The sequence below is a fragment of the Eschscholzia californica genome, unplaced genomic scaffold (assembly GCF_041429995.1).
Source record: "Eschscholzia californica isolate CP2 unplaced genomic scaffold, dmEscCali1.0.p SCAF_1, whole genome shotgun sequence".
Classification (NCBI taxonomy): Eukaryota; Viridiplantae; Streptophyta; class Magnoliopsida; order Ranunculales; family Papaveraceae; genus Eschscholzia; species Eschscholzia californica.
Window position 1 is genome coordinate 56,982,511 of NW_028238198.1, and position 19,168 is coordinate 57,001,678.

Consider the following 19,168-nt stretch of genomic DNA (forward strand, 5'->3'; position numbering starts at 1 on the left):
ATTTGAATTAATATATTAAGAAAGATAGCAAGAGCTGAAGTTAATACAATTCATAGAGGGCCAAATGAGTAGGTTAAAAGTATTGCCCATACCTTTCATTACAGCCACCACCTCGCTGGGTTCAACATTGAGGTTATACTCTAGAAGTCTTGCCCTGAGATGAGCATGGACCTTCTCGCCAGATCATCTGGATGTAGGATCTAAAGGTCTCCTGTTCTCCCTTGGATTCAGATGTCTTGGTGGGTACGGGTCTCTGTTGCTTCTGAGTTCTGGCCTACGATCAGGTCTCCTGGAGTGTCGATCACTAGATTGGTTGTCGTACGAATATCTCTTTTTTCGGTGGGTCTTGTCTTCTTCCCACCTTATGTCCAACCAGGCTTTGGACAGTAAATCATCGAGGGTCGTACAATTGAACTTGGTAAGCTCTTTGTACACCTCTCCATCATAAAGGAGCCCCTTCCTGAAGGCATCCACAACTGCTCAACAAAGGTATCAGTCAGTTGTGCGAAAGATGAAATGCAGTTGTTAGGAAGATTAGTATACCACTGCAAGGTTGGGCCAACGAGGCTAGAGTCGAAGCTCTTGCACGTGCAGGCTTCTCTTAGGTCTCTCCGTATAGCAACAGTAAACATACGTTGTTTGTAAGAAGCAATATGGTCAGCTAGGTCAGACGTACCATCGTACATCTTCATATTTGGGAAGGTAAACTTCCTTGGCATCTCAAATAAAGCGATGGCATCTACAAAAGGTGAGTCAGCATAACTTTGGGGCATACTCTTTTTAATAGAATCGGAACCCCAGGTATGCGTGTAAGCAAGGCTTCTAGGTCTGCTAGCCTTTTTGCCAAGCCCTGCTCAAGAGAATTATCTCTAGGAGAGTGCGGGTGTGTAGGGATGTAGGTCCCATTAGTCTATAATATAGGTACAGTAAATATAGAAGGAAGAGCAGAGGAGATAGGAGTAGCTGTGGTCTGTGTCATTGGGCGTTGGTTGTCATCCAGGTCTGGTCGAGTGACTGGTCGACTTGAGAGGCCGCCTGCTTCTGTCCTGGTTGACTATTCCGGGACTGTCGAACGAAGGATTGGCTGGTTAGGCATGTCTCTTGCTTCGGTTGTCCTTTCAACCCGCTCTTCAGGATTTGGCTCTGTCTGCCTAGGAGCAGCTGGTCTTCGAGATGATACGGCTACGGATAACTTCGTGATTTTTTTCCTTTAATAATTGATTCTCGGCTCTGACTAGGATGTTCTCCTCTTCCGAGGCTTTGAATCGTTGCGTGTTCTCTTGCATCTGAGTTGTTAACATTGCAGGCTGGGATGCTACGTCGAGTGAAGCGTTAGTCATCTCTTGTGCCATCGGGATAACTCAGTAATTAGTTGTCGAGGCGCTCCTTCTAGCGCCAAACAATGAGGGTACAAAATCGTGGGTCAAGAAGTCAATAGGACTGGGCCGTTGACCGGAAGTCAGACCTTCACCTATTAATATTTTTGCGGGCACCAACAACGTCTTTGGGCTTAACCTGTGACAAGAGACAAAAACACACGTGACCGTAAGATCCTAAGGGACACCGGGATGGTGCCGGCCTAAGGGGGCTCCGACGGTCAAGTTAGTGAACTTGGCAAATATTGAATACGAATTGTAAACCAGAGTTTGAGGTATTGAGTTAAATATGTTGTCTGAGCAAGTCACTTTTGGGACAAAAGGTGATACAACTGGGTGTATGCTTGCCTAATTTTCTACTCGTCGAGTAAAATAAAGTGCTTGCACCCCTTGGTTGTGTGGAGAGAGAAATATCAGTCGCCTTCCCTGATCAGGTGGTCGCCTTCCTTGATCAGGTGTTCGTCAGGAGAGAGAAATATCACTCATCAACTGTTTGATCAAGTGGTCGTCAGGAGAGAGAAATATTACTTGTCTTCCTTAATCAGGTGGTCGTCATGAGAGAGAAAGATCACTCGTCTTCCTTAATCAAGAGAGAGAAAGATAGGTGGTTAGTTGATTGTGGGTGGATTGGATGTCGGGTGTTGTTATCCGTGATTGGATGCCTTAGTCGATGACCAGATGATCCTTATATAATGTTTCGTGGTCAACTGTCTTTCTTGGTCAATTATCACCTGGTGGTGGGTTGTCGTCTTCAATGTGGTAACGCATGGAGCTGTCACCATTAATATGGATATCGTAACCCCTTAACGGGTATATTCAGGATATTGTCATCTTGAATGACTGTAACGCCTCCCCAGCGGATGTACGAAGGGAGGTCTGCTGAGGAGGTGACGACGAACCTCTTTATCCGGGGCTCGATGTACTTCCGTATTTAACGTTGTTTCGGGGTGCCCGAAGATAGGTCGGACCCATTAGCCATCAATGCATGGGCTTGGTCACTGTGTGAGCCCATTAATCGTGGATTGCTAGGGGCGCTCCTGGTTACGTATTTTGGCCCATACAAAGGGTTCTTGATATGAAAACCCGAGATGGAGAGTAAAGATTACATTCTAAAGAAGGCTATTATTTGAGGGTTTTTTCCCGCATAAATAACCAAAATAAGTAATATAGATGATAATATTGCGTAAGAAACAATAAAATTATTCTTTTCAAGATTTGAAACTTATCCCCTCCCCATTCTCTTTTGACTACGGTGTTGCATTTTGGAAATTATTATGGGCTGGAAAATGTCTCTACGTTTGGAGCTATCCCAGACTGAGTATGTGGTTGTTCAAGATTTATAGAGAGAAAATGTTTTAGTATCTCTTTATAGATTCTGTCTGAAGATATATCTCGACCGGATATCAAGAAGGATAAAAACACCATGGTTGTTAGGAGCAATTGTGCAAGCAAGGGTTGCCAACAACCCTTGGCTCAAGTGGTAAGAGGTAAGTCTTCCAACTTAGAGGTCAAGGGTTCGAGGCACACGCTTACCAATTCAAAAAAAAAAAAAAAAAAAAAAAAAAAAAATTGTGCAAGCAAGGGCAGAACTTTACAAAAATTTTAGGGATAGTTTAATTTAATTTACTCCCATAAAGTTAGTAACTTACGAAAAAAATTTCATCTATAAAGCTTTTGAAATACTCCTACAGAAAAATCATTCGTTAATAGCTTTAAATTTTTAGAACTCTGACTTTTGAAATCATCAATTATAGATAGAATTAGATAGATAACATATGTGTGAAAAGTATGATGGAAATATGCCATATTCACCACAATAAATTCTTTTAATGTGAGTTTGTAAATTGAGTGACTTGAAATCCTATGATTTCGTCTTTTAAGCGCAAATACACTCACATAATTTTATCTGCTCACGTCTTCTCTCTTTCCCACCCTCTCTTCGTAGATTTGTCTCTCTCGCTATAGATCTTTGTAGATCTCTTTAAGATTTTGTTGTCGGTCGACCATGAAAGGTATGTGGTTTGTCGACCACGAAACCCTCGAGGAGCGTTTCGTTGGAAACCCTCCTCGAGGTCTGGTTCCAGCGGAAGGAAGAGTTCCCTTCACTGGAACTGTGCCTCTGGGATGAGGAGAGAGCGAGATAGACGATGGAAGATTCTTGATGATCTTCGGATGATGATTTTGTGGAAGCTATCCAGAGGTTCTTCAGCTCAGGAAAACTTCTCAAAGAGGTAAATTCTACTTTTGTGACTCTTATTCCTAAAATAGATTACGCTTCTTTAGTGTCAGATTTCAGACCGATGTCTTGTTGTAATGTGTTGTATAAATGCATTACCAAGATTCTTACTGTACGGCTGAAGGGAGTTATTTACTCGATGATCAGTCCGAACCAATCAGCCTTTATATCTGGCTGTACTATTCAGGACAATACCATGTTAGCCCATGAGATTGTTCAGAATTAGATGTCTGACCAGACATCTCGGCTAGGTGTACGGTTAAGATTGACCTTAAGAAGGCGTATGACACAGTTCGTTGGTCTTCTTTATTCTCAGTCCTTGGTAAGTTTCATTTTCCACATATATTCGTAGAATGGATACGGGCCTGTGTTACTACGTCTAAGTTCTTGATTATGGTTAATGGTGAAGCCCATGGTTGTTTTGATGGGAATCGAGGTATACGGCAATGCTGTCTAATTTCTCCATATCTGTTTGTGTTAATGATGGAGGTATTCGCGGTTCTTATTGATCGAGAGGAAAGAGCATGTCGGTTTCTACTACACCCTAAGTGTCAAGTTCCGAAAGTTACTCACCTTTGTTTCACCGACGATCTCATGGTCTTCTTCCGAGGGGACGCGGGTTCGGCTCGATCTCTAAAAGGTGTGTTAACTGGTTTTCATCGAGCGACGGGGTTGCAGGCCAATGTGCTCAAGAGTACGGTTTTCTTTACTGGTCTTTCGACCCAAGGTCAGAGTGATATTACTGGTATTCTAGAATTCGGGACTGGTTCTCTGCCTATCTGTTACTTTGGTTTGCCTCTTATATCGTCTCACCTATAGTCACTATATTCCGCTGATTGATAAAATCAAGGGACGAATCCAATCTTGGAAGAGTCGATGTTCATCGTTCGCGCGGCGAGTTCTCCTCGTAAAGGTGGTTTTGAATAGTATGTTACTATATTGGGCAACAGTGTTCGTTATTCCCAAGAGAGTAATAAATGATATCAACTCCATCTTTAGCAAGTTCCTCTGGTCTGGCGTGGATATGGGGTGTAAGAGAGCTCCCATTGGCTGGGAAAGCCTTTGTTACCCCATTGATGAAGGGGGACTTGGTTTTCGTAATATTGAGGTGTTGTTCGAGGCGTCATATCTTCGCCATATATGGGATTTGATTAGTGGAAAGAGGACCTTGTGGGCTGATTGGGTGAGAAATAATCTTATCAAAGATTAGCATTTCTGGACTCTTTCAGCCCCGAGTAATAGATATGATTCTCACCTACATTTAGATGCACGGGTCTCTCAGTTTATTGGGCAGTTGGGCTGGATTTTTCCTACTCATATTGCAGCTATGTTAGGGACTATCGTGGTCGAGGCCAGAGAGGTGGTGGTAGATAGTACACTCAGAGATGAGGTGATCTGGATGCCAAGCCAGAATGGAGAGTTTACTCTCAAAGAGACGTATGAAGCAATTCGACCAAGAGGAACCCAAACATTGTTTCATCACGTGGCTTGCTTTTCGAAGACGCCTCAAAATTAGATCTCTTCTAGCTAGTTGGGGTATGGTTATAGACACTACATGTGTTTTTTGTGGGGGAGAAGAAGAAACGGATTTCCACCTATTCTTTGGTTGTTCGGTTATAAAGAATATATCGGAATCGCTACAATGGTGTCTTAATCACTTTGATGGGATTTCCATTGCTGCCCGGGTGGGTCGTTTGCTCTTAAATGCCTATGTCTATCATATTTGGAAGGAACGAAACAACAAGGTATTTAGAGGCAATGTCATGTCACCAGGGCTGATTTTCACACTATCTGGGATGAAGTGTGGATTAAGCTGAATACCGTTACCAAACGGTTTGAAGATACTGAGGAGAATTGGAGGACCATCGATCGTTGGAATCTTACTATCTCTCTTCAAAAGCTGGTTTATACTCCATGTAAATGGACTCGGCCGATGGCAGGGAGATATATGACTAATACCGATGGTGCTCTGAACGAGGTGGATGCGGGGTATGGAGCCATTATTCGAGATTCAGAGCCAATTCATCAACAACCTAACTTATCAAAACCACTAACGTGGTCTACTTCACACAAAACACGCAAAAGCACACAAACCCATTAAAAAAAAAGAACAAAGAAAGAAAGAACCTAGGTTTTTCTTTTCATGGGGATTTTTACAGACGCCCCAATTTCCTGCCATTAGCACCCTATCCAGCCAACTTAGTGAAGGTTTATGAGATAAATGGCGGGTACAACAATAAGCAGGGGCGCCTTTAGAACCCCCTGCCTTTTCTTCTTTCTTTATCCTTTCCGAGAGATGTTCTCTCCCGCGAGAAACCCTTTAGGGTTGTACTGTCGCCGACTACCAAAACTAGGACTTTTAGTTCTCGTTAGAAAACAACCATTACTCACGAAAATACCATCGCTGGTGTATTCCGACTTACCCTCTATCTTCTCTGATGATGTTCTCCAAACCCGAAAACCATATTTCTGAAAGCTTTCTCTCTACAAACCTAATCATCACCGATCGATTCTTGGTCGAGTTTGATTGATCTGGACTATACCAATCATCGATTTAGAGTTTAATACACATTACAAATTATTTCTCTCGTTTAATTTTAATCCTAAATCGAGAAACCCTATAGAGGTATACCAGAAGAAGTTGATAGATTCAGCAAGACCGAAAATGGTTATAACAGAAAACAGAAGAAGTAGGTTGAACGTCCAAAGACATAACATCCGCAGCATCAACCATCTTCTTTAATACCTAATGCATCCCTATCCTTTTTCGCCCATTTTTGGCACTATCAAACAAATTGACAAAGAAGAGAGAGAAGACTGATTCTGTAATGATAAACGAAATGATGGTTTCTTCTCATTAATTTCACCTCATTTGAGATGCTAAAGACAGGAGATGAAACATCATTCGTTTAACCGTGGAGATTAAATGACTGCTTGGACCGTTGGTAACAGAAAGAATAGGGACAAAGCAGATTAATAGTTTTGTTTACATTCTTTCTTTGAGGGGTGAACTTTTTCTTTTTTCTTAAGTAGGTAATAGATCAAAGGGTAAAGATGCTCTAAAAAAATACACAGTGAACCGTTGAATTTATCTTTCGATTTGCCTAGTCAGCACTCGCCATCCTACGTTATATAATAGATGTTGTTCCAGATTGGACTGAATGTGGGATTTGAGCCCATTTTTAGGGTGTTTTATAAAAAAAATGAGTTAATTCCTATTTGGCCCCTACTTGTGGCCAGCTTCCTTTATGGCCCCCTGTTTTCCATAAATTCAAATATGGCCCCCTTTTTTACTGTAAATGTCATAACTGCCCTTCCTATAAAATATTTTTCAAAATAAAATTAAATAAAAGAGATGAATTCCACCTCACTTCCACCTCACATCTTTCTCCATCTTTCTCCACCTCAAATTTTTCAAAATAAAATCAAAATAAAATTAAATAAAAAAGAGAGAGATCAGATGCTTTTTTTAAAGTCGCCGCCGGCCGGAAGAAGAGAGAGGTTGAGTTGGAGAGAGAGAGATAGGTGAATTGGAGAGAGAGGTGAAGTTGAGAGAGAGAGATAGGTGAATTGGAGAGAGAGGTGAAGTTGAGAGAGATGTGAGGTGGAGAAAGAGGTGAGGTGGAATTCATCTTTTTTATTTAATTTATTTTGAAAAAATATTTTATAGGAAGGGCAGTTATGACATTTACATTAAAAAAAAAGGGGCTACATTTGAATTTATGGAAACAGGGGGTCATAAAGGAAGCTGGTCACAAAATAGGGAGCCAAATAGGAATTAACTCAAAAAAAAATTCCTTAAGAAACGGATACTTCGGTCAGCCCTACTTTTTTTTTTTTTGTTGAACTTGGTCAGCCCTATAAAGCTATCTAATGAGGCCTTAGTCCTCTGCCAAAGGGGGTGGTGGTGGTCAGGGTACAAGTGTAGATAAAGTTTCACTTCTTGATCCAAGTTTTTGGATCGAAGGCCACTTGGGGGAAGATCCAAGAGATCGACTCTCTCTCCACTTTCTCTCACTAACTACACTAGTAGTAGTAAATATTGGGTGTTATGGATCTAACTTAGACAAAGAAACTAGATCTAGGTTATCTGTTCTCCTGGAATCAGATCTTGGTTTTATTTTCTGGATATACAGCTTCGTTCAGTCGGAAGCAATGGCGAGTCATGCCTTAAAATGATTACAGTCGCTTTGTGTTGATGTTTTTCCTGGTTCTTTGTTCTCTAGTGGAGATCAATCTCGTTTGCTCTGCTGAATTTCTTGGTTCTTTGTTTACTTGAAGATCTAAAGTTCCCTGGATCTTAATCCATCTCCTTGACCTCCCTTGCCATGGATAGTTTGTATACTGCTTCTGTCTTCTTCATCTCTAGCCATGAGATAAAACCTCAACGAACTTGGCTATGGTGTTTCTATAGTACTGCTGTGCCTTTTGATCCGGGTGGGTGTTATGGATCTAACTTGATACACGATGATCTCCTCCTCTGGCACCATATCTCTGAGCCGGAACTTGTCGCCGGAAAACCATCATATTCAGCCGGCAAACCTTTACCTGAATGGTGCATGGTCAGGCCTATTCACAAGAGAGTGACACTTGCCCTCTCTCTCTTTACATGTGGTGAATCTAGATTCATCTTCCCCCTTGAGTTGGCAACCTATATGGGCTTGACTTTTACTTGGGCTCTTCTTCATTGGGCCCAATTTCTTAGTGCTTTGCCCGGTTACATCTTATCTGGTTGGGCCCAATCATATTATCTTAAGAGAACTCCTTTTAATCCAGGAGAACATATATGCTCTCCTTTCGACCCAGGAGAATCCAAGGGGGTCTGGATTTTATTGCTTCTAGGTCGGCCTTTTGACCCGGGCAAGAAAATTTCAAGTTTTTTGGAAATGTTTTGGGTTCCTCCTATTTCGGCTAGCACCGCTTTAGTAGCCTCTACTTTGACCTCAACTCTCAACAGATATGCTTCTCTGCCTCACCTTCCACCTTCTGCAGTTTGTCTGCATTTCTTTGCTGTCCTTGTTGAGTCTTTAGGCTCGGACTTCTTCAGCGGCCCTAATTACCAGGTGTTCAATCGCAATCTCTCCGATTTGTGGTGGGACATGACTTCTCTATCGAGAGAATACTGGGGGGTAATCCTGGAATCTGTTGATTCCGCCTTTAAGAAATCACTAGACTTCTTTGAAGCTCTGAATTTCTTTTTCCACTTGGTTCTTCGTGAGTGCTTTGAACTGAATTTGATTGTGAAGTGGTGGTCATGGGTTAGATTGTTAGTTAGTGGTTACTTGCAGCAATGGGAGTCACGTTCCTCCGACCGAGTCTCAATCTGGCCATTTTGTTGGGAAATGGTTAAGTTTCGTTGGTTATGGTTCGTTATATTCGTCTTTGAAGTACCTATCTTTTCCACTTACTATTGCGGAGAAAGATGTCAACGGTCAAAGACACAGAATGAAGAAAATGTGTTAATTTATAAATGTAATTTTGTTTCTTCATATCTGTATCCCAGCGTTTCAATGTTGTATCGTTTCATGTTTCATAAATAATACAACGATACCACTTGGTTAAAAAAACTTGGTCAGCCCTATTGAATAGAATGAATTTCTAAGACACAGTGGGTCGAGACTCGAAAACGAGCGAGAGAAAGGGTAGAGACTCGAGAACGAGCGACTCGCGACGGGCGAAGGGACGACGATTGACGCGCGACGGGCGACGAGCGATGGATGATAGAGACACCAAGAACTGCAATCTTGATTTGTTGATGAGAGAAGGGTATGATTCGTAACCCTAATAATTTTGCATTTATCCATAGTTGAACCCCTAATTGATGAATGTTTATGCTTGTTCTCGATATTTATTTTTGAAAACCCTAAAAAGAAACCGGATCTAGCTATTCTTTTCATGAAATTCTCCCTCTCTCCCTCTTTAGGTATTGCAACAAAAGGATTGCTAAATCTTGATATTATAAAACCCTATTTTCCTTGTGGTTCGATCAGAAATTTTTTGAATAAGCCAGAACATAAGGGAAACCTTGAAATCTCTTTGGGTTGACTCGCTATAGGGATGTATGACTGTTGGTTCTTTGTTGGTGGATATTGCTGCTAATTCTTTTCGCCATTCATTCTAGTCCACTTCATTCATTGAAGCTTGAAAATATATATGAGGAAGTAGATCTCATCTGGTCTATGCATCTCTTCATTAATCTGATCTCGTTGTTTTAAGCTGTAAGTATAACGGGTTTGGTGGCTAGGGTTCAATATGAGAATATTTTTTCTTGCTTTGCTTTCTGTCCCGCCAAGAATTATGGAACTTTATAAATATTAAGATCGGTGTAGTCTCTGTTTTTAACAGCAGTTGGGAATATTCTATCATTCAAGGATTCTGTTTTCTGTCGTTTTTATACAAAAGTTTGTACAATAAGTTAGTTTCTTATTTTACATCATGGTACAGTTTTTATGTGACATAAATAGGTGTTCCAGTCTCTTCTTGCACCATAGTATACCACCAATATACACCAGTTTCATCCTAGAATATCATTGGCGATAAGTTTAAGTTGGCGGTTAGACAGATGCTGCCATCTATTTTTTGGTAAGTTGGTTGGTATACAAACTGAAACAAGCTACCTAGAAATGTCGGTTGATGCGAGATTAAGCTGGAAATGGACTATATCTTAATTTCCGTAGGCGAAACTTGTATTTTGGTGGTTACTGATGTATGTAAAGACTCAATATTTACTGTCTTTTAAGTTTCATAAGTATCTCCATACATCATAGTATGACACCAAGAGATGTGGGTCCTATTCGAGATAACGTTAGTATCAATTTCACTACAAACAATTGGCTGACGGTTGGTTTAAGTTTATTGTTATACATACGATGTATGGATGGAGATAACGTTAGTCAGTTACCAAGTAATGTGGGGTAATGTGAGATCACTAACAATAATGGGTTTTGTCCGAGAATATCATCTTGCGATATGTAAAAATGGTGGTTCGACTTCGACATATGTTGAAATCTAATCTTAATAAGTTGGTATGCACATTACAACAAGTCACTTATAATGTGGCGAATGCGAGATTAAAGTTGGCAATGGACTCCGTTCAGGTGGCATTAGGCAATATTTTTGTACTTGTATCTTGGTGATTACTCTCGTTTGCAATGGCTTTTTTCTGTTATGTTATTTTTTAGTAACAATATTACCCATCTCGTAAGTTTCATAGGTATCTCCATACTTCATGGTAGGACACCAAGATATCTGGTCCTATTCGAGATAACGTTGGTGTCAGTTTAACTACGAACATTTGCTGGCTGTTGGTTTAAGTTTATGATTATACATATGATGTATGGGGATTCTACTTCTTTAAAATTGATTTTCTTATTTTTTTTTTAGTCTTATTACTCAAGTCTAAAACTTCAAGATTTTAAGACTATGGTTTGGATGATGTTATTCTTTTGGTGAATCTTTCTAATCTAACAAGTCATTGCACACATGGCAGTAAGTTACCAAGTAATGTGGGGTAGTGTGAGAACAGCAACAAAAGTGTGGGTTTTCATCGAGAATATCATTTGCGATGTGGGTTATGCGAGGCTAAGGTTGGCAATGGCCTCTATCGAGGTTGTTGTAGGCAGTATTTGTATCTTGGTGGCTACTAATGTGTGCAAAGACTTCTTTTTTCGGTATATAGTTATTTTATTTTTTAGTAACAGTATTTACTATTTCGTAAACTTCACAATCATAAGTGTCTCCATACATAATGGTACGGTACCAAGAGATGTGGGTCCTATTTGAGATGAAGGTTGGTATCCATTGATTACAAACGTTAGCTGGCAATGGGCTTAAGTTTATGAATGTACTGTATGTACATATTATGTATGGAGATGCTATTTTTGTTTTCTTTCATTTATTTTTGTTTCTTTCATTTATTTTTGTTTTCTTTCTTTTTATTTTGTTTAGTCTTATTACAGAAGTATCTCCATACATAATGGTATGACAGCAAATATGGTTTGGACGATATTATTTTTTTGGTGAACCTTTCTAATTTAACAAGTCGTTGCACACATCGCAGTAAGTTACCAAGTAATGTGGGGTAATGTGACACTAACAAAAGTGTGGGTTATGCGAGACTAAGTTGGCAATGGACTCTATCGAGGTTGCAGTAGGCAGTATTTGTATCTTGGTGGCTACTAATGTCTGCAAAGTCTTATTTTTTTCGATATATAGTTATTTTATTTTTTAGTAACAGTATTTACTATTTTGTAAGCTTCATAATCATAAATATCTCCATACATAATGGTACGGTACCAAGAGATGTGGGTCCTATTTGAGATAAAGGTTGGTATCTATTTATTATAAACGTTGGTTGGCAGTGGGCTTAAGTTTATGAATGTACAGTGTGTACATATTATGTATGGAGATGCTATTTTTGTTTTCTTTCATTTATATTTGTTTTCTTTCTTTCATTTTTTGTTTTCTTTCTTTTATTTTTGTTTAGTCTTATTACCGAAGTATCTCCATACATAGAGGTATGACTCCAAAGATGTGGGTCTTATTCGAGATTAAGGTTGGTATACATTTGAATACACACACTGACTGGCAGTTGGCTTGAGTTTATGGATATACATATTATGTATGGAGATTCTACTTTTGTAGTTGTTTTTATCTTTTATTTTATTTTATTTTATTTTATTTTATCTTTTCTGTTTTTGTTTTCGAAATTAAGGTTGGCATTGCTTTACAGTAGGTCACTTTTCTCGAAACAGTTATTAATGTGAGGCTCTAGGAAGCCGAAATATGATAGTTTATCTGGATTTTTTGGTTGCTTGTTAAATCTTGATATTGGTATTCACATAATTTTTTATTTTGGGTCTTTAAGCCTTTCGAGTTAGGAGTTTAAGCATGTATTTTTGTATATGGCTGTTGGAGAACCAAGTGTAACCGAAAGAAAAATCTAGGGTGATGTTTATCTTTTGAAATGTATATAACTGAATGAATTGAAGGGGGACGAGCTTAATGATTGAATTACAAGTCGCTTTTGTTGGATAAAGATTTCTTATATTTTGTACCAAACTGGTTGAATTACATGGTTACTAGCTAGTGCACCCTTTGCATCAAGCACAAATTTCTTTTGTTTGGAGAGAAAGTGTTATAGTCGGTGTATCTCATAGTTTGGAACAATTTACTTAACTGATGTGTTGAAATTTGTTAGTATGCAACAAATGATGTGTTGAAATTTGTTAGTATGAGGCAAATGATGTGTTGAAATTTGGTAGCATGCGACAAATGATGTGCTGAATTTTGGTAGCATGTGACAAATGATGTGCTGAAATTTGTTAGCATTGAACAAATGAGACTCAATCACGTCCCATTGAGCTGTTGGAAACTCATTTGGAGGGAAACAATACCCCCCCTCCCCGGCTGGCTGGATTTTTTTTTTTTGCTTAAAGAGAAGGTATTCATTTTGTTTAAAATGGTTAATATGCAACAAATGAGACTTAATTATGTGTCGATGAGCTGTTTGAAACTCATTTGGAGGGGAACAAATGCCCCCTTGGTGGTATTTTTTTTTGTATAAAGAGAAGGCATTATCATATTATCTCATAGTTTGGAACAATAGTGTTTGAAATTTGTTAGCTGTTGAGACTCAATTATGCGACGCTGGAAACTCTTTTGGAGGGAAACAAATCACGTCCCCTCTCCCTGCTGGATTTTTTGTGTTTAAAGAAAGCCACCATTGTTGGCACATATTATCCTTTGGAACAATTTACTGATTACTGTGTTGGAATCTGTCGCATGCGACAAATGAGACTCAATGAAATATTGGATTTGTTGACAGCATTGTCTCTTTAACTTGACATGAAACCCGCTGTGGTACTATCAAAGCGCATAGTTGTTGTCCAAAGAGAGATGGGTCTGCAAATCCTTTCTGATCCATCCTCGAAATCCCACTTTTTATACTCGGTGAAGCTGAGATTGAACATGAACAACTATGTATACTGGAACTCATTGTTTAGGTTGTAACTGAAAAGAGAAATGCAATATGTTGGCTCCTGCCTTCCACTGCCTATCTGCCAGTGACTAGAGCTCTTTGACAGCGGTGAAATAAACCATCTGTTTAATGTTATGGCGAACACATTTCTGACGTTCTCATTGTAAAGTAATTATGGTATTTTCCATCAGAGTTAATTGACGGATTCAGCCTTCATGTATTGAAGCTGGAAGCCTACTATCATGTGTTTGAAATGAATGGACGAATGGTGCACTCTAACAATAACGATGATGTAAGTAACTTACTAGAATACTTTCCTATGATACCTTGTTTTGAACTCTGGAAGTACACTTCTAATTCTATTACTTCATTCAATGGAAACATCTAATATAAGAGGAACAATACTTCCAAATTCAGTAAGGAACTTAAGCTTGCAATCTAAGACAGTCTAGCAGAACAAACAAAAATTTTTCAAAAGGACATTTGCTACTTGGAAGTTAGCTTTCTTGGGTGCGGTTTGCTACTAGGAGTTAAAGATGGACTAGTCCTTCTTACCATGTTTGAGGGTTTGATCAATCACTGATGAAACAGGTACAATGCTTACGATACGCCTCCCCCCACACCCACCCCCGACGGCTGCTGGTGCGCAATGAACCTGCATTTCACATTAGACCATGTATGTTCTACACAAACAAGAACTACACCCTTTATGGATTTAAAAATGATTTATTTGCTGCAGTTCGGTTAAAAATCCCATCTTGTAGGCTGATTTAGTACATTGAGATTGTGTTGGTTTAAAGATCAGAGTTTTTCGCCTTCTTAAATGTCTTATAATTATGTCAGGATGAAGTGTCGCATTGACGACTCCCTTGCCTTTTTCCCTCCTGTTATTCCTGTCTTCAGACTTTTTTGTTCAGTCCCAACTAATGATTTGGTCTAGAGTATAATATACTAACAATGACTGGTTGATTCATTATAAATGTTTGATAATGCATATTTGCTCTGGCATGTCCTCTTGCCTTTCAGCTCAGTATTTTGTTCAAAGCAGAGACACAATGCTCCTGTATCTCATCTTTTGGAACTACAAAGGAGATGTTAGAACTCTTCAGTCACTTAGTACCGATCTTGAGAAGTAGTTGAGTGGAAATGAACCTATTGTTGAACTGTCGAAGTGTATGTTGGTTGTTCAGAGATGTCACGGTCTGGAAATTGTACCCGAGCCATCGTTTTTCCTGGAGAGGTTGAAATACTTTTATGTTTGTCGTAGAGGTAATATATGAGACTCAGTTATGTGGTATCAAATTCTGGGAACTGTTCCCTCACTTTCTACTGATATAGAGAAGTACTGTAGTGGGAAGGAACCCATTATAAAACTGTCAAAGTGTTCACTGGTTGTCGGAAGAGAGCTGGGTCTGCAAGTCTTACTTGAGCTATCCTCGGCATTTTAGGAAGGAAACATTTTGGCACGTTAGTCCCTTAATGTGTCCTTAGACAGTGGGGAATTTTTTTGGTCACTTTTGGAGATCTTGGAAGTACTCCAGTCCAGTGCGAAGGAACCCAATGTTGAACTGTCAAAGTATATAATGCTTGGAGAGAGCCAGGTGTGCATTTCTTACCTGAGTGGGCCTCACAGTTTGAGGTTTTTTTTGTTACCGAAATGCGTTGGATTACTCTGCTGACCCTATTGTTGCAAACAGGTAAGATTTGAGTATTGTTTTTTGCCTCAGTTTGCTAGTGCTTTCTTTATTTTAGTGGGATTGGTTAAAACCAATATACATCAGTTTCATCCTAGAATATCATTGGCAGTAAGTTTAAGTTGGTGGTTAGACAGATGCTTCCATCTATTTTTTGATAGGTTGGTAGGTATACAAACTGAAACAAGCTACCTAGAAATGTCGGTTGGGTTGATGCGAGATTAAGGTGGAAATGACACTAAGAGACTTGTATTTTGGTGGTTATTGACGTATGTTAAGACTCAATATTTACTGTCTTTTAAGTTTCATAAGTATTTCCATATATCATAGTATGACACTAAGAGATGTGGGTCCCATTCGAGATAATGTTGGTATCAATTTCACTACAAACATTGGCTGGCGGTTGATTTAAGTTTATTGTTATACATATGATGTATGGGAATTCTACATTTTTTTCTCTAAATTGACTTTCCTATTTTTGTTAAGAATATGGTTTGGACAATATTTTTTTTTGTGAAGCTTTCTAATTTAACAAGTCATTGCACACATCGCAGTAAGTTACCAAGTATGTGGGGGTAATGTGAGAACACTAACAAAAGTGTGGGTTTCTATCGAGAATATTATTTGCGATGTGGGTCATGCGAGACTAAGGTTGGCAATGGCCTCTATCGAGGTTGCAGTCGTATCTTGGTGGCTATTAATATGTGCAAAGAATTCTCTTTTTTTTCAATATATAGTTATTTTATTTTTTAGTAAGAGTATTTACTATTTCGTAAGCTTCATAATCATAAGTATCTCCATACATAATGGTACGGTACCAAGAGATGTGGGTCTTGTTTGAGATAAAGGTTGGTATCCATTGATTACAAACGTTGGCTGGCATTGGGCTCAAGTTTATGAATGTACTGTATGTACATATTACGTATGGGATGCTATTTTTGTTTTCTTTCATTTATTTATTTTTTCTTTCTTTTATTTTTGTTTAGTCTTATTACAGAAGTATCTCTGTACATAATTGTATGACTCCAAAGATGTGGGTCCTATTCGAGATTAAGGTTGGTATACAATTGAATACACACATTGCCTGGCAGTTGGCTTGAGATTATGGATATACATATTATGTAGGGAGATTCTACTTTTGTGTTCTTTCATTTATTTTTATTTAAGTCTTATTTCACAAGTATCTCCATACATATGACACCAAAGATGTCGGTCCTATTCGAGATTAAGGTTGGATATACATACTATGTATGGAGATTCTATTTTTTTGTATTTTTTTTTTCCTTTTTTTTTGTTTGGCCTTATTACACAAGTATCTCCATACATCATGATATGACTATAAACATTGGTGGGCAGTTGGCTTAATTTCATGGATATACATATGATGTATGGAGATTCTATTTGTGTATTTGTTATTTTATTTTATTTTAAATTTGTTTTTATTTTCTATTTTTTATTTTTTTGTTTTCGAAATTAAGGTTGGCATTGCTTTACTTACATAAAGGCAATCAATTTATTTGCAGCAATTGTGCAGTAGGTCTCTTTTCTTGAAACAATTATTAATGTGAGGCTCTAGGAAGCCGAAATATGATAGTTTATGTGGACTTTTTGGTTGCTAGTTAATTCTTGATATTAGTATTCATATATTTTTTGATTTTGGGTCTTTAAGCCTATCGAGTTTGGAGTTTAAGCATGCATTTTTGTATATGGCTGTTGGAGAACCAAGTGTAACCGAAAGAAAAATCTAGGGTGATTTTTATCTTTTGAAATGTATATAACTGAATGAAGTGAAAGGGTGACGGGCTTAATGGTGGAATTATAAGTTACTTTGGTTGAATTACATGTTACTAGCTAATGCGCCCTTTGCATCAAGCACAAATTTCTTTTGTTTAGAGAAAGTGTTACCGTTGGTGTATTTCGTAGTTTGGAGCAATTTACTTGATTACAAATGATGTGCTGAAATTTGTTAGTATGCGACAAATGATGTTTTGAAATTTGTTAGTATGCGACAAAAGATGTGTGAAATTTGTTAGTATGAGACAAATGATGTGTTGAAATGTGGTAGCACATGACAAATCATGTGTTGAAATTTGTTAGCATGTGTGAGACTCAATCATGTCCCATTGAGCTGTTGGAAGCTCGTTTGGAGGGAACGATATCCCCTTTCCCCTGGTGGCTAGATTTTTTTTTTTTTTGCTTAAAGAGAAGGTATTCATTTTGTTTAAAATAGTTAACATGCAACATATGAGACTTAATTATGTGTCGTTGAGCTGTTTGAAACTCACTTGGTGGCATTTTTTTGGTTTAAAGAGAAGGCATTATCATTTTATCTCATAGTTTGGAACAACTGTGTTGAAATTTAGTAGCTGTTGAGACTCAATTATGCGACGCTGGAAACTCTTTTGGAGGGAAACAAATCACATCCCCTCTCCCTGCTGGAATTTTTTTGTTTAAAGAATTCCATCATTGTTGGCAACAATTGACTTCATACTGTGTTGGAATTTGTTAGCATGCGACAATTAAGACTCAATCATGTGTCATTTAGATGTTGGAAACACTTCCCGAGGGAAACAAATATTGGATTTGTTGACCGTATTGATGTCTGTTTAGTTTGACATGAAACCTGTTGTGGTACTATCAAAGCAATGTTGTCCAAAGAGAGATGGGTAGACGCAAATCCTGTCTGATCTATCACCGAAATCCCGCTTTTTCAATCACTGGTGAAACAGGTGCAATGCAATGCTTATTATACGACCCCCCCTCCTCTCCCCCTCCCCCCCCAACCCCCACCCAGCCACACCCTCCACTCCCCCGACGGCTGATGGTGCGCAATGAACGTGCATTTTAAACTTCAAGGAATAATAGATAGGTAGCTATTAAATACAAGCACTACGAAATTAAGGGTTATTTTCCTAATGGCCCTCTACTTTGTGACCAGCTTCTCGCCTGGCCCCCTACTTTACGAAAAATACCTATATGGCTCCCTTCCGTTATAACACCGTCACTCTCTCTCCTCCATCATGTTTTCTCTCTCTGCCAACTCACGCCACATCATCTGTTACGCCACCTCATCACCATCTCCGGCAGAGGTCGCCGGCCGGCCAAATTTCCGGCCGGCGACCATCTCCGGCAGAGGTCGCCGGCCGGCGACCTTCAAACTAATTTTTTTTTTTTTAGTTTGAAGGTCGCCGGCCGGAAATTTGGCCGGCCGGCGACCTCTGCCGGAGATGGTAATGAGGTGGCGTAACAGATGATGTGGCGTGAGTTGGCAGAGAGAGAAAACATGATGGAGGAGAGAGAGTGACGATGTTATAACGGAAGGGGGCCATATGGGTATTTTTCGTAAAGTAGGGGGCCAGGTGGGAAGCTGGTCACAAAGTAGGGGGCCATTAGGGAAATAACCCCGAAATTAATCTAGTTCACTTTCCATTTTATCAGTACGAAATATTAACTATTAATAAGGATACCGTTTCAAATAAATTAGACTTTCGAATTTTAAAAACTAGATTAACTTTCCATTTTTTTTTATCATTACTAAATACTAATCATTATTAGTAAGGATACCGTCCGACTTAATTTGGACTTTCTAATTTTAAAACTAGATTTACTTTCAGTTTTTTTATCATCACTAAATATTAACCAGTAATAAGGATCCCAATTAAATTAAGGTTTCTAATTTTAAAACTAGATTCACTTTCTGTTTTTTATTACTTAGAATTTTTTGGTTTAGATTCACTTGGATAAATTTACGTATTTATGACTTTGGGATACAACCAAGTAGTTTTAGATTTACCGACCTTACTCTATGTCTATAAATACATGCATGTAAACTTGACTTATTGTTTCAATGAGAAATTTCTATTTATCTCTTAGGTCTCGGTTA

At 38.8% G+C, this 19,168-nt stretch overlaps 1 long non-coding RNA gene across 2 annotated transcripts; it reads left to right on the plus strand.

The window, feature by feature from the left end:
• The first annotated feature begins 9,189 nt into the window (after nt 1–9,189).
• LOC147567770 (uncharacterized) lies at nt 9,190–14,414 on the plus strand. 2 transcript variants are annotated; one of them, XR_015230845.1, is made up of 3 exons: nt 9,190–9,378; nt 10,057–13,883; nt 14,183–14,414. It is a non-coding gene; the product is annotated as an uncharacterized LOC147567770 (long non-coding RNA). The 2 variants fall into 2 exon arrangements; XR_015230844.1 differs by having other exon boundaries at nt 10,057–14,414.
• Nucleotides 14,415–19,168: the final 4,754 nt, after the last annotated feature.